General features: G+C 43.1%; 1 protein-coding gene across 2 annotated transcripts in view; it reads right to left on the bottom strand.

The window, feature by feature from the left end:
- Positions 1 to 13,087, bottom strand: part of ABCG2 (ATP binding cassette subfamily G member 2 (Junior blood group)) — a 51,461-nt gene extending 38,374 nt beyond the window's left edge. The window contains exon 1 of one of the 2 annotated variants that reach the window (XM_045570859.1): positions 13,073 to 13,087. The gene's annotated coding sequence lies outside the window, so the exon portion shown is untranslated. Of the gene's footprint in view, positions 1 to 12,623; positions 12,885 to 13,072 lie in introns of those variants that run through there. The other variant, XM_036454733.2, reaches the window with a different exon arrangement.
- Positions 13,088 to 14,669: the final 1,582 nt, after the last annotated feature.

Below are 14,669 nucleotides of genomic sequence, written 5' to 3'. Positions count from 1 at the left end.
TTAATAAGTCCATTTTAAACTGCACTGAAATAAAGAGATCTATTTCCAATGAGCAACCCATATCCCTGTGAAAAGAACAATCTTAGAACCCACATTAGGGAGGCAGACAAACTATGAATGCATACACCACAATTAGATTCAATTAAATATCTAATCCATCCTATATAATAAAAGTCTAATATGCAAATCGGCTGAACAACCAGTTGCTATGACGTGCACTTACCATCAGGGGGCAGATGCTCAACACAGGAGCTGCTCCCTGGTGGTCAGTGCGCTCTCACAGGGAGAATGTCGTTCAGCCAGAAGCCAGACTCATGGCTGGCAAATGCAGGAGCCTCTCCCAGCCTCCATGGCAGCACTAAGGATGTCCAACTGACAGTTTAGACCTGCAGCCCACGAGGATGTCTGACTGATAGAGGGCACAGGCTGGTCTGAGGAACACCCCCCCCCATCAGTGCACAAATTTCATGCATTGGGCCTCTAGTGTGTGTGTGTGTATGTGTGTGTGCATCCTATCTAATAAAAGAGAAACATAAAAATTAACCATACTTTTGCTGTCCATAAGCCACGCCCACCAGCCAATCAGAATGAGTATGCAAATTATCCCAACTAAGATGGTGGATAATTTGCATATCCAGGCCAGTGTGAAGACTGAAGACAGTGTAGAAAGAAGGCAAGCGCTGCAGAAGGGAGCAAAGCGGTGGAGAAGCAAGCAAGAGGGATGGCAGAAAAGGAAGGGAAGCAAGTGGGGTGGGGGAGAAGGGAGGGAAACAGGCAGAGCTGGAGAGAAAGGAGGGAAGCAGGCAGGGTATCGACCACAGGAGGAAGCCCTGTTGTAGGAATCTTCCTACATTGGGTAGCATATATAACTGTCCTTCCCTCTGTCCAACTGGTTGCTATGATGCACAATGACTACCAGAAGGCAGATGCTCAACGCGGGAGCTGCTAAGCTTCAGTGACTTGGCAACAGTGGTTCTCAGGTGACGCACCTGGAAACCAGAGAGGAGGGAGCCTGATTCCTCGAGGGGCCACAGGATTCCACCTTCGACCATGGGTTATGTTGTTGCTGGGGCACTGTTGGCCCTGAATCTGGTTTATTGCACACTTGCATTTACATTCCACACCCTGTAAGACAGCAGCTTTGCAGATGCCCCCTTGCACTCTGGGACTCCTCAGGGGATGCCAGAGAGCCAGTTTTAGCCCGGTCCCCACAGGCCAGGCCAAGGGACCCCACCTGTCAGAGGGACCCCTCTCACTCCGCAGATGCCTTTGCAGCCCTGGTGCCACCCCAGGTGCGGCCAGCCAGGGAGGGACCGCGAGAGGTTGGCTCCAGGGCATATTGGGCCCTTCTTGCCTGGTCCCGCCTCACTGGCCATCTTCTAATTAATTTCCTTTCAATGTGCATGAATCCATGCACCAGGTCACTAGTAAGTCAATAAGAAGGGTATGAAAATTACTTAAAAGTCATGAAGCAGGGCCCTAGCTAGTTTGGCTTAGTGGACAAAGTGTCAGCCTGTGGACTGAAGGGTCCCAGGTTCAATTCCAGCCAAGGGCACATGCCCAGGTTGTGGGCTCGATCCCCAGTAGGAGGTGTGCAGAAGCAGCCGATCAATGATTCTATCTTATCATTAATGTTTCTCTCTCTCTCTCTCTCTCTCTCTCTCTCTCTCTCTCTCTCTCGCTTCCTCTCTGAAATCAATAAAAATATATATTTTTACAGAGTCATGAAGCAGGAGTTAAACTTGTCTAGCTTGAAAAGTATTGTATATCATGATCTGACTCAAGATCAGGGACAGATTACATGACCACCTTCATCCTATGTTTTTTGGTTGTTGTTGTTGGTTTGTTTTTTGTTGTTGTTGTTGCCTTTTTTAATTTTAGAGTTTATGACTTTTGGTTACAAAAAGGGCCTTAGCCAGACAGTCAGGGACTAGAAAAGTTTCTCTGCATTTATAGCTGCAGTTCCAGGCACTAGTATCACTAGTGGTTATGCTCCTTCAATCAGCTAAGAAGACAAATTCCAAAATTGTTTGGGAGGACAAAATATTTCCTTAATGGGTGAGTATACTTAAGTTTCGGAAAGATGCTTAACTAATTATTAAAATAATTAAGAAAAGAAAACCAATAGTGAAATAGTTAAAGAACTGAATTCGGAAACTGAGTGTTAGGCCTGGCTGGCGTGGCTCAGTCTGCTGGGCACCCCCTGCACCAAAGGGCTGCAGGCTAGAGTCCTGGTCAGGGCACAGGCCTGGGTTGCCGTTTCCATCCCTAGTGGGGGTTGTGTAGGAGGAAGCCAATGGACGTTTCACTCCCACATCAATGTTTCTCTCTTTTTTCCCCTTCCTTTGTCTCTAAGAATCAATAAAGAAGAAGAAGAAGAAGAAGAAGAAGAAGAAGAAGAAGAAGAAGAAGAAGAAGAAGAAGAAGAAGAAGAAGGAGGAGGAGGAGAAGAGAAAAACAGACAAAAAACTTGAGCATTAAATTTATAAACAAACTTTAAAAAATGTTTCATTAAAGAAGTTACAAAAGGCCCCTTTAAGAGATATGAGGGTAACCCTGGCCAGTGTGGCTTAATTAGCTGGAGCGTCAATCCAGCAAACCAACAGGTGGCGGGGTTAGGTTCCCAGTCAGGGCACGTGCCCAAGCTTCAGATTTAATCCCTGGTCAGAGCACATGAGGAACATCACATTGATATTTCTCTCTCTCCTTCCCTCCCCCACCTTCTCTCTCCCTTCCTCTCTCTAAAATGAATTTTAAAAATGGTTAAGTTCATCTAATTTCTCTTAAAGAAATTAGATGAACTTAACAGCTTGTGAACAGGCTTGTGATGTGAAAAACTTCAATAAACATGGTTTTAATTTTTAAAACTCAAAGTAATCACATTACCCAAAGGGATATACAGACTTAATGCAATCCCCGTGGAAATCCCAATGGTTTCTTTTTAAATAGGACAAAAATGTCATCACATTTCTATAAAACCACAAAAGACCCCAAATAGCCAAAGCAATCCTTGGGGGGGAGAGGGGGAGGGAACAAAACCTTGCTGGAGGTATCACACCACCTGACGTAAAGCTGTGCTACAAAGCAAGGATAATCAAAACACCAAGGTATTGGCAAGCCAGGGGAGGAAAGGTCAGGGAAGGGTCTGAACCACGTGACCAGCAGTATGCTAGGGAGGAAAGGTTACTGTGGAGCACAGGTTCTCGTTTTCCCAGTTTTGCCTGTTGCTAGGCACCTAGGTCTTCCCACCCTGATGACCTTCTATACCTGCTTGTGGTCATCGATCTGCTCACGTCTAACTGCCCACACACTCATGCTTGGGTAAAAAATATTATCAACAGAGCCACTTCAAAATGCAGTTGGTGCTGTCATCCTAGAAGAACTGCCTCACATAGTCTTCCTCCTCAGACCTTTGGAGTATTAAAACTGGGCAAAGGCACTTTTGGATTAGGCCTAAAACATGGTATTCCAAACAACCATAGGGTGACCCCAAGAAATGTATACACACACACTTTAAAAAATCACACAGGCAGTGTTTTTTAAAATACATTTCATTTTAAAATCACAGTGTGGGTTTTTTTTAAATATATTTTATTGATTTTTTTTTTTTTTTTTTTTTTTTTTTTTTTTTTACAGAGAATAAGGGAGAGAGATAGTTAGAAACATTGATGAGAGAGAAACACCCATCAGCTGCCTCCTGCACACTCCCTACTGGGGATGTGCCCGAAACCAAGGTACATGTCCTTGACCGGAAGAGAACCTGGGACTTTTCAGTCCATAGGGCGACACTCTATCCTCTGAGCCAAACCGGTTTCAGCAAAATCCCAGTTTTAATACCAGCCCTAACCGGTTTGGCTCAGTGGATAGAGCCTCAACCTGTGGACTGAAAGGTCCCAGGTTCAATTCTGGTCAAGGGCATGTACCTTGGTTGCAGGCACATCCCCGCAGTAGGGGGTGTGCAAGAAGCAGCTGTTTGATGTTTCTCTTCTCATCAATGTTTCTAACTCTCTATCCCTCTCCCTTCCTCTTTGTAAAAAATCAATAAAATATATATTTTTTAAATAAAATAAAATTGAGCTACCAGCTATTAAAGTATGTATACATTTTGGGAAGACACCTTGTGTTTTAAAAGCTTACAATGAAGCTGACATCATCACCACTGAAAATTAAAAACATACTTCAGAATGTTAGCTTGTCTACATCTATAGAAATTCCTTTCTTAGCTTATTAACACCCATAGAAATGTCTTTCTTTTGATCATGCAATTACACCCTTTCCCTTTCTCCTAAATGCCTCTTGCCCTCACCTCCACATCAGAACACCACCTGGTTTCTGACTGAAGCAGTGCTGCCAGACAGCTATTCTTTCGGGGCTCAAATAAATACTTGTTGCTTCTCACTCGGCCCTTTTATTTTTATTTTTTAAAATTGATTTCAGAGAGGAAGGGAGAGAGAGAGATGGAAACAGCAATGATGAGAGAGAATCATTGATTGGCTGCCTCTTCACGTGCTCTGACTGGGATTCAAACTGTGACCTCGTGGTACATAGGATCACACTCAACCACTGAACCAGACTGGCAGGGCAGAGCTCAGCGTTTTGAGATCATTGCTAAGACTTAGGAAACTTCCTCTGAGAAACCTCCAAAAACAACAGATGTTTGTTCTTAAGGGGACATGAACATGAAGCCTTCCTCTGTTCTCATGCCCATTTGCTCAAATGTGGCCTAAGGCTCCTAGGAAAACCATTTCCCCTCCCATGTAAAAAGTGCAGGGAATGGACATGAGCCTTCCCAGCAATGAGGATGAGCAATCCTCTTATTAACTAACTAGAGACCTGGTGCATGAAATTCATGCACTGGGGGGTCGGGGGGGTCCCTCAACCTAGTCTGTCCCTCTCCAATCTGGGACCCCTCAGGGATGTCTGACTGCCAGTTTAGGCAGAGATCGGGCCGAAATCAGCAGTCGGATATCCCTCTCACAATGCTGGCTCCTAACCGCTTCTGCCTGCCACCCTGATCACCTCCTAACCGACCCCCTGCCAGCCTGATTGAGCCTAACTGCTCCCCTGTCGGCCCAATCATCCTCAACTGCCCTCTCCTGCTGGCCCAATTGTCCCAAACTGCCCTCCTCTGCTGGCCTGGTTGCCCCCAACTGTTTTCCCCTGCTGGCTTGGTCGACCCCAACTGCCCTCCCCTGATTTTGTAATGACATGGGGAGCCATCTTGTGATGACACAAGGGTGAGACACCACCTACGCTTTTATTAGTATAGATTGGTATTGCTTTCTGATGACTATCAATGGTGCTTGCAAGAAAAGGTTTCTATCAAAAAGAAGAATGGAGTTGGAGCTGCCAACCCAGAGGAAGTGCCTTATATATCTTACTTCTCAAACCTTTACAGTGTTAAAACTGGCAAAATAACCTTTGGATTGGACCCAAAGCAGCCTTAAATCCCAAACAAACAACCGTTTGGAAAGCACACACCATGATTACTGAACTGAAAATGAAAGACAATCTTCTTATTTTATTATTCTTTAGAATTCACTTCACTATGTAGCTTTCTACACCTATAGAAATTCCTTTTTCTATACATATAATTATTTTCCTTTCCTTCCTCATAAATATCTCTTGCCTTCACCTCCTAATCAGAATGGTACTCAAATTTCTGCTAAATCAGTGCTAGGAGAATAGCTCTTCTTTGGAGTCTCAAATAAATGCTTGTTGCCTCTCACTTTGGATTTTCATTTTTAACTTAACAGCACATTTCAAATATATGGCCTAGGCATATCTCCCCTTCACATTTATTCAGCCAATAGTCAGGATATAATTTAATTAAGCTAGCAGATTTTTTTTTTTTAAAGAGGCTACTTTCTCTTAAGAGCCTAATAAATAAAAAATTATGTGTTCATTTTGTTCCTTCTATAAGCACTTATAGGTCATCATTTGAAAAAAAATGCTAAACCCTGCCAAATTTCTTTCTTTCCCATAAGAAACTGAACCCAACCAATTAGACCCTCCATAGTGTTTGAAATCAAAGGCACTGCTCCTCTTTGTGGACATGCATTTCCTATGTCACAAATCTATTAAACTTAAAAAGATCAAAGTGACTCCAATAGAACACCTGGTGCCCAGATCTTGGTTTCTTATGTCATGTACCCTGGATAAATTCACTGGAATTTTCTGCTACTTTTTCCCAAAATGCAGAACCACCATCTAATCGAGAGAGAGAGAGAGAGAGAGAGAGAGAGAGAGAGAGAGAGAGAGAGAGAGAGAGAGAGAGAGAAAAGAAGAAGAAGAAGAAGAAGAAGAAGAAGAAGAAGAAGAAGAAGAAGAAGAAGAAGAAGAAGAAGAGGAAGAAGAAGAAGAAGGGGGAAGAGGAGGAGGAGGAAAAGGAGGAAAGGAAGGAAGGAAGGAAGGAAGGAAGGAAGGAAGGAAGGAAGGAAGGAAGGAAGGAAGGGAGGAAGGAAGGAGAAACACGATATTAGCATAATCCAAGTTTAAGTTTGAGTAGAAACAGGATATTTGCATACTCTAAGTTTCTCTCCCAAGATATCTACTTTCCATTGGGAACCTGGCAAGGTTAGTGTCAGTAATGAGATGTCATGTAACCTGGATAAATTCACTGGAATTTTCTGCTACTTTTTCCCAAAATGCAGAACCTCAATCTAATCATGAGAAAACATCACAAGGGACATTCTATAAAATAACTGATCAGTATTCTTCACGAGTGTCAAGGTCATGAAAAACAACAGAAAGTTGAGCCATTGTCAGAGTGAAGGAAACTAAGGATGTATAACAATCAAATGCAACATGACATTCTAGATCACATTGTCAACAGAAAAAGGATGGTGTAAACCAGTGAAATTCTAATAAGTCTACAGCTTATTTAACATTGTCCCAGCATGGTACCAAGGTTAATCTATTAGTTTTGATAACTGTAAAATATTTCAGGAACTCTCTATACCCGTGGTCAGCAAACTGTGGCTCACGAGCCACATGCGTCTGTTTGGCCCCTTGAGTGTGGCTCTTCCACAAAATACCACGGCCTGGGCGAGTCTATTTTGAAGAAGTGGCATTAGAAGAAGTTTAAGTTTAAAAAATTTGGCTCTCAAAAGAAATTTCAATCATTATACTGTTGATATTTGGCTCTGTTGACTAATGAGTTTGCTGACCACTGGTCTATATTATTTTTTGCAACTATTAATAAATCTAAAAAAAATTTTTTAAATAAAATAATGCCAATTTTTTGAATGTTTACAAGGGAAATGTAATGTGAGACTTAAAATGCCTTCTTTGTTCTAGAAAACTTGTTCATCAAGAGCTATACAACCCAGTCACTGCCAAATGTATTCTTAAAAAAAGCATGGTTTTCTAAAAGATAACACATCAAAAACATATTTTTCTTTCTAATCTAGCATATTTATGTTTGGCTGAAATTCAAATGATATGACGGTTGTGAGTTTCTCCTAAAAACCAATACTTGGGGCTCTCTCTACCACATTGAGAGGGAAGTAAGAGCGGGAAGCTTACGTTTTGTAGACTGTTCTCTTCCTGCTTCAGGTAGAAATTATGGAGGGAGAAGAAGATAGCAACATGGTTTTTACTGAAAAATTCAAGCCACTTGAAGTAACCACTGAGTTGGGGTGGCAGTCTATGAGGAAAGACGGATCACATCCTGCTGGGGTGCAGGGATGATATGTACCTATTTATGAAATAAGGACAGGAGTGGTTTGTACTTGCAGAGAACAGCTAAGTGGCAAGGCCAGATCTACACACTAGCAACTGGAGTGAGACCTATGCAGTAGCAACTGGAATGGGCCAACTGACACTACATCGCTAATCACATCTGGGCATAAATCAACACTGCACGTGCCAAATGGATCCTACTCCTAGCTTAGAGTCAAGATGCAAGTGCGTGAGTGGTTTGGCATGATAACAATAGCACTATTAGATTTAGTGTGACTGAAATGATACCATCCAATTTTTAAACTAAAATGAGCCTACTGCTTAATGGGTTCTGAAGTATACCTATTTTATTCGAGGTAACTATCATATACAGTATACTGAAAAGACATGTAACAGTCTTCCCATGTTATTAAACAAGAGAAATAAAACAGAAAGATCTTAAATCAAAGTCAGATGGCAATTTTGCAGAAATAAGACTCAGCTCTGTAGACCTTGCCCACTGCAGGTATGTACCAAAATAATAAACAAATATTAATTCCTAGGTTTTTTAATTTCCTGAAACTTTATTCTTTCTGCATTGACTAAGAAGAGTTAGGGATTAGAAACAAGTTAGAAGTTATTAAAAGCACGAGACACATGTATAAATATATTATCTTCAGGGGGGAAAAGGCGTTGTCCAAACCAACTTCTATCACTGTATGAATTAATGCCCAGAGACCCATGCTACTCAATTCTGCAGCCATTATCACACGTGCCTGTTGAGCACTTAAGATGCGGACAGTCCTAATTAAAATGTGCAGTAACTGTAGGATATATTCCAGATTTTGAAGACTTAGTATGAATAAAAGAAGGTAAAATAGCTCATAATAATTGTGAATTGATTGCATATTGAAATAACTTATTTAATATATTGTTTGTATAGCAAAAGATAGATAGAGGTAGTATCTTATAGTTTCCAAACAATACTAAAGCTGTATGATCTCATTTGATCCTCACACCTTGTGCTGAGTCATTCCATTTTACTGAGCAGACTATGACCTAGTAGGATCAGATCCTAAGTCTTTACACTTCTACTAGGTGATGACTCCACTGGCTGCACACTTATGTAATAAGATCAATTGAAGGGTATTTATTAACAATAGGATAATAATTTAATGTCTTTCCCATTCCCAGGGACGGGTCAGATATTAATACTAAGTGTTGTCAGCACACTTAACACTCTCTCCTACTAGTCTGGCATAATCACGAATTATAGAGAAGACAGGGTCAGGCTGTGTAGGACGAAGCAGAGAGGCATACCTCTGTGACATGTACAAACTTTGGGTGCCTCTCAGCACTCCCCTCTTTCCCTATAAGACACCCACCTCCAGTGGCTTCAGAGGGAGGAGTAAAAGTGGAAATCTCTAGAAGGCCCCAAGCCCTATAACTTCCAGCTGACAAAGAACGTAATACCAGTGAAATAACAGCTACTTAATGCCAGTGAAATGACAGCTGCCTAAGACCTAGCCCAAAGGAATTGGGCAAATGATCATGTGAAAGTTCAGATCAAGTTACCCCAGGATGTGCCTCTGAGGTACTTGTATTGTTTTGAGTTAAAGGCAACTTTTGTGTCTGGCAGAAGAGAAACTTCCGCCCCTCCATGAACTATCTATAAGAATTTGACCTTGGTGTCATTCCAATACACCAAGATTGCAGGTGCCATCCCTAGACAGGGCACACATAAGAATCAACTGATGAATATATAAGTAAGCTGTAACAAAAAATATCAATGTTTCTCTCTCTCATACACACACACTTCCTCTTTCAAATACATTTTTTAAAAAGTATTTTGAATTAGAGGCCTTCCTCATACTTAATAATAGATGATCAAAGACAACCTCTTTTGACCTGTCTATAGGGCAGGACAAACTTCAATTCACTAAGCATCTGTTCTTCCTGCAATGACCCTTTATCACCCAAAAGCACTTTATCTCTAAGGATTTCACTCAGAATTTCTTATACACCCACTAGAGGCCAGGTGCATGAAACCTGTGCACTGAGTGGGGGTCCCTCAGCCCGGCCTGCACCCTCTTACAGTCCTGGAGCCCTCCGGGAATGTCTGGCTGATGCTTAGCCGGCTCTCTGTTAAGCCAGTAGTCAGATGTCCTTAGTGCTGCCAAGGAGGCTGTGAGACCAGCTTCTGGCTAAGCAGCACTCTTCCTGCGAGAGGGCACTGACCTCCAAGGGGCAGCTCCTGCGTTGATTGTCTACCCCTTGGTGGTCAGTGTGCATCATAGTGACCGGTCATTCCATCATTCAGTCAATTTGCATATTAGCTTTTTATTATATAGGATGTTACCTTTCTGTCTCTGACTCTTTCATGTGTATGAGGTTCCCACACAGATTTATTAAATTTGGTTATTTTCTCTTGCTAATCTCTCTCATGTTCATTTGGTTATTAGGTCAACTAAGAGAACCTTGAGGGTAAAGGAAAGTTTCTTCCTCACCCGCATTAGAAAAGTGTAAGAAACCTTATTCAAAAGCGTTTCTACTTTGCTAAGATTTTATTCTACCTTCTCACCAAAACATAACTTCTTCATTGAAATCAAGACAGGAGCAGCAATTTTGTTTTACACGCACATATCCACCTAATTTAAACTACTAACTTTCAGTGTTACAGTACTCTGAATATTTCATTTATCTCTATAAATAAGCCAACTTTGTGGCTCTAAGATTATATGTACTTTCTAACAGCCTCCCAGTGAAATAGAATACCTACTTTAAAAAACAATGGGGTGGGAGGAACAATGAAGAGAAGAAGGAGTTACTTGCTAATGGATTTTTAAAGGGAAAGATAATAAAATGTGATGGTTTCACAAACTATGTACTTTAAATATGTGTTTTGTATCATCTGTGAATGACATCTCACAAAACTGTTAGTAATTAAACACACACACACACACACACACACACGCACACACAAAAATCTGTAAGACTAAAGTCATCCAGACACTTTTACCAATTATTGAGGCACATCCAGGAGTAAACTGAGAACTGGTTTCTTAAAGGATACTCTTTAATTTCCTGTAGATCCTATAGAGAGAATGGCCATTCGGGTTCATTAATTTTTACTAAACGTTCTCAGGCCTGGCCCCAGTAAGAAAACACAGAATATACCTCCCCACTTGATATAGCTTTCAACTGTCGCCAAATGTCTATCAAAAGTCCTTGACAGAGATTAAATACAGAGTATTTGAAGCACATGAGATCCACCTATCCCCCTAGAAAATTTAGATTTATCCCCAAGGATGCCAAACCATTCAACAGCAGCATGGGTGTGCCCTTCTTAGCACCCAACAAGTGTTTTTAGAGTAAGGAAAATTACAGCTACAGCAAGCAGTCCAAGAAAATGCACCATTAGCTTGCACTATCAGATGGGCATGCACGATACTCTCTCACTGCCATGGTTCCGTCTCCTCCACATCCTTGTTTGACACAAGAAGTAAGTGCCAGGAAAAGCTTCCCTAAGGACCTGGTATGTTTCCCCTTTCATCCTCATTGCATTCGGTGACTGATGGTCTTGGGATACAACTGAATTTGTGTAGGGTCCTTTGATCTGTTGTTCATGTCCATTTTATGTGCTCTCCCACAGTAACTGCCAGCTGCTGTATTTGTAATACTTGTGCTACCTCCACTGCTTCATGGATGGTTAATAAATAAATGCAGAAATAGATTTTGGCTGGAAGTGTGTTTTAATACTAACTTGATGCAAAAGACCGTGCTGCCTGGGGGGGGGGGGGGGGGGGGGGTCTCCTGCTGAATGCCCAGGCTCAGGAACAAAGATGACCAATAAACACCTGTTACTATGAATCTGAAAATGGAATTATGTATATGAACACTACTAGCGAAGACAATGAAACTTGGCAACCCTGGAGGCATTTTAATTGTTTGATGGATTTGCAACCTAACTTTTTTGGTCTTCTAGTTTTCTGTATGATTTTCCTTTATTCTGTATTATTTTTAATCAGTATTGTAATAAGTTGGTTAACTCTTTGGAATTAATTATTAAACTATCCTCAGAAGAATTACACAAGAGAGCTCAATAACTCTTTAGCAAATCATCCAAAGTACTGGAAAAAAAACAACAACTCTATGTCCTAGATATGAAAAAACAAAGCACCATATTGGCTAACCCCTCTTAAAGTGCTAATAGTAACACACTTTTCTTCCACCTTGCAGTAACTTCCATGCTCAAGTTTTTATCTATCCGATATCAACTCTACACAATTGGAGAAAGGCAAGAGTTTTACCAACCGGCCCTTCACACACATTACTACACACAGAATCTGTTGCAGCAACACATGTTGTTTTGTTTTTTGTTTTGTTTTGTTTTTTAAAGGCAGTGTGAATTCCCTATTCAAATGAAACCGCGAGAAACTAATTAAAAACTAGTCATCTCAATTGAATAGTTCTCTATTTTCCAACACCCACTGACCTTTCCAGCCACTGGCATCCCAAAGGGCTGTCACCACTCACTCAGCAGTTCCAGGGCTGGGATCTCAGGGTCCCTGTGCTCAGAGGCAGAGCACTCACAGTCATTCACAGAACCGCAGGGATGAGTGCCCAGACAGTCCCTGCGCGAGCTAAGGAAGCGGGTCCTACTTCCCAGGACGTCAGGCGTGTGTCCTGTGCCCTCCCAGCGGGAAGCTTCTCCCAAACCTCCCGTCTCCTCTCCAGGCTGCCTCCCCCAGAGCCCCCACTCGCGGGCGAGAGCTCCTGGACTCCCTCTCCCCTTCTGCGCGCTGGGCACTCCGTCTGTAACCACAGACTCGGATCAGTCCCGGGCGGGTCAGTCCCTGGTGGGAAAGCCAAGCCGAGCAGGAGACGACCTTCCAGGGCCGAGGTCCACAGCCCCTCCCGCCCCCTCTCCCCCGCGCGCCCTCCGCGCGCCCAGCACTCACGCGCGCGGCACCGGCCTGGGGTCTCGATCGGGAACTCTGGGCAGCGATCGGCGAACTGGGACGATTGGCGAGGAGAAGAGCGCAGGACAAGGACACACCAATTCAAAATGCACGCCTCGGGCCTTGGGCCGGGCGAGCCGCGGGGCAGCGGCTCCTCCCTGCTCCGCCGGCTCCGGGGTCCGCGCCCGCGGGAGGCGGAAGGCGTGGCGCGCCTGCCCCGCCGGATAAGCCCGGGGAGGAGCCCGCACCCGGAGAAGCGCAGGTACCTAGTTCCGCACGGGACCCACCGCACCCCAACCCCATCCCATCCCCTTGGGCCCGGGGCAAGGACTCAACTGTCCCGGAGCATCCAGAGGCAAACCCCAAACTCTGTGTCCGGCGCTCGGAGGAGATGGGCAGTTGGCCACGAGCCCGGGTGACCCCCGGACGCCACCCCAGCTCATCAGTACCTCGTCTCCCCGCGTGGATCTGGTCACCACCGGACCCCGCCTGAGACCAGGGGACGTGGACGCCTGGGCTTTATTCAGTGTCGCCCGCTGAGCATCCAGAGCAAGTGGTGGTATGTATTAAATGAGCTTTGGAGACATTCATTAGGTTTCAATGCCCGAGGGCCAACGGAATCAGGAGCTAAATCTATGAGCGGGGCGGGCCGGGGCCTGGGGAGGAGGGGAGAGGGAGGACCTAAATGGAGACAAAACTCTTTGAGTGAAAATATGACTGGGAATAGTTGAAATGCATTCGTCACAGAGCTGTGATAAGCACTTCTTTGCAAGACACTGATCACACGGAAAAGATGGAAAGTGATTTGCAGATTCCAGAAAAGGACTGGTTATCAGGCTTTCTGAGAGTGAATGGCCAAGCCCAAATTCACCTGCTGCAGCTGCTCCCCGAAATTAGTGCCTGCATCTAGGTAGTTTCTGGTTTGTATTTACAAACTCAATTGATAGTATTCATTACATTGTTTAAAGCAGCCCAAGGAATTGCTGTTAAATTCTTTACCCCATACAATAAAATTTCAGACCCGCCCAGATAAGAAAGTGGATTACACACAATGTTTGCAGAATGTTAAAAACATCATACTGTATACTTTTAAATGACTTCAAAGAATATATCTATTAAGTCCCCAAACACTTGGGTGAAATTGGGTTGGGGTTTGTCTTATTTTGTTTGTGTGTGTGTGTTTTTTAATTAAATTTCTGAGTCAGTTTTAAGACCCTTACAAACTCATACAAATATATTTGTCATTTTAAGCTAACGTTGGGAAAATTTCCTTAGAGCTGGCTCTTAATCACTTTGAAAATTTGAAAATCACCCTCAGAATAAAACTTCAAAGATGAAAAAAAAATTCTGAAAGCAGTTTCAGCAGGCAACTTATAAAACTAGAGAAAATGGCCCAGCCACTGTGGCTCAGTGGTTGAGCATTGACCTGTGAACCAGTAGGTTGTGATTCCATTCCTGGTCAGGGCACATGCCCGGGTTGCAGGCTCAATCCGAGTGTGAGGAGTGCAGGAGGCAGCTGATTAATGATTCTCTCTCACCACTGATGTTTCTATCTCTCCCTCCCTCTCTGAAACCAATAAAAAATATGTTAAAACAAAAAAAGTTAGGAGGATAAATGGGTGACAGTCTTACCCTCCACCTCGTGACCTCTCCATTATTTTACCTGAAAAGGATAATTTTTTTTTTTTTTTTAGAGCAGGGTAATGGGACCCCCACATTTTCTTTTTCTTTAATCTTTTTCTCTCTCTTATTACATATCAAGCAAGAAGAAAATAAAAATTGCCTGTAACTCATCAACTACATACCATAGCTTCATCAGCTTTTAGTCTGTGTCTTTGTAGATATATTTTTTCTTTAAAAACAAAGTGAGTGGCCGAAACCGGTTTGGCTCAGCAGATAGAGCGTCGGCCTGTGGACTGAAAGGTCCCAGGTTCGATTCCGGTTAAGGGCATGTACCTTGTTTGTGGGCACATCCCCAATGCGGGTGGGGGGAGTTTGCAAGAGGCAGCTGGTTGATGTTTCTCTCACATCGACATTTCTAACTCT

Source organism: Pipistrellus kuhlii, unplaced genomic scaffold (assembly GCF_014108245.1).
Source record: "Pipistrellus kuhlii isolate mPipKuh1 unplaced genomic scaffold, mPipKuh1.p scaffold_m20_p_1, whole genome shotgun sequence".
NCBI classification, from domain to species: Eukaryota; Metazoa; Chordata; class Mammalia; order Chiroptera; family Vespertilionidae; genus Pipistrellus; species Pipistrellus kuhlii.
This window is presented reverse-complemented; position numbering and strand designations above follow the sequence as displayed.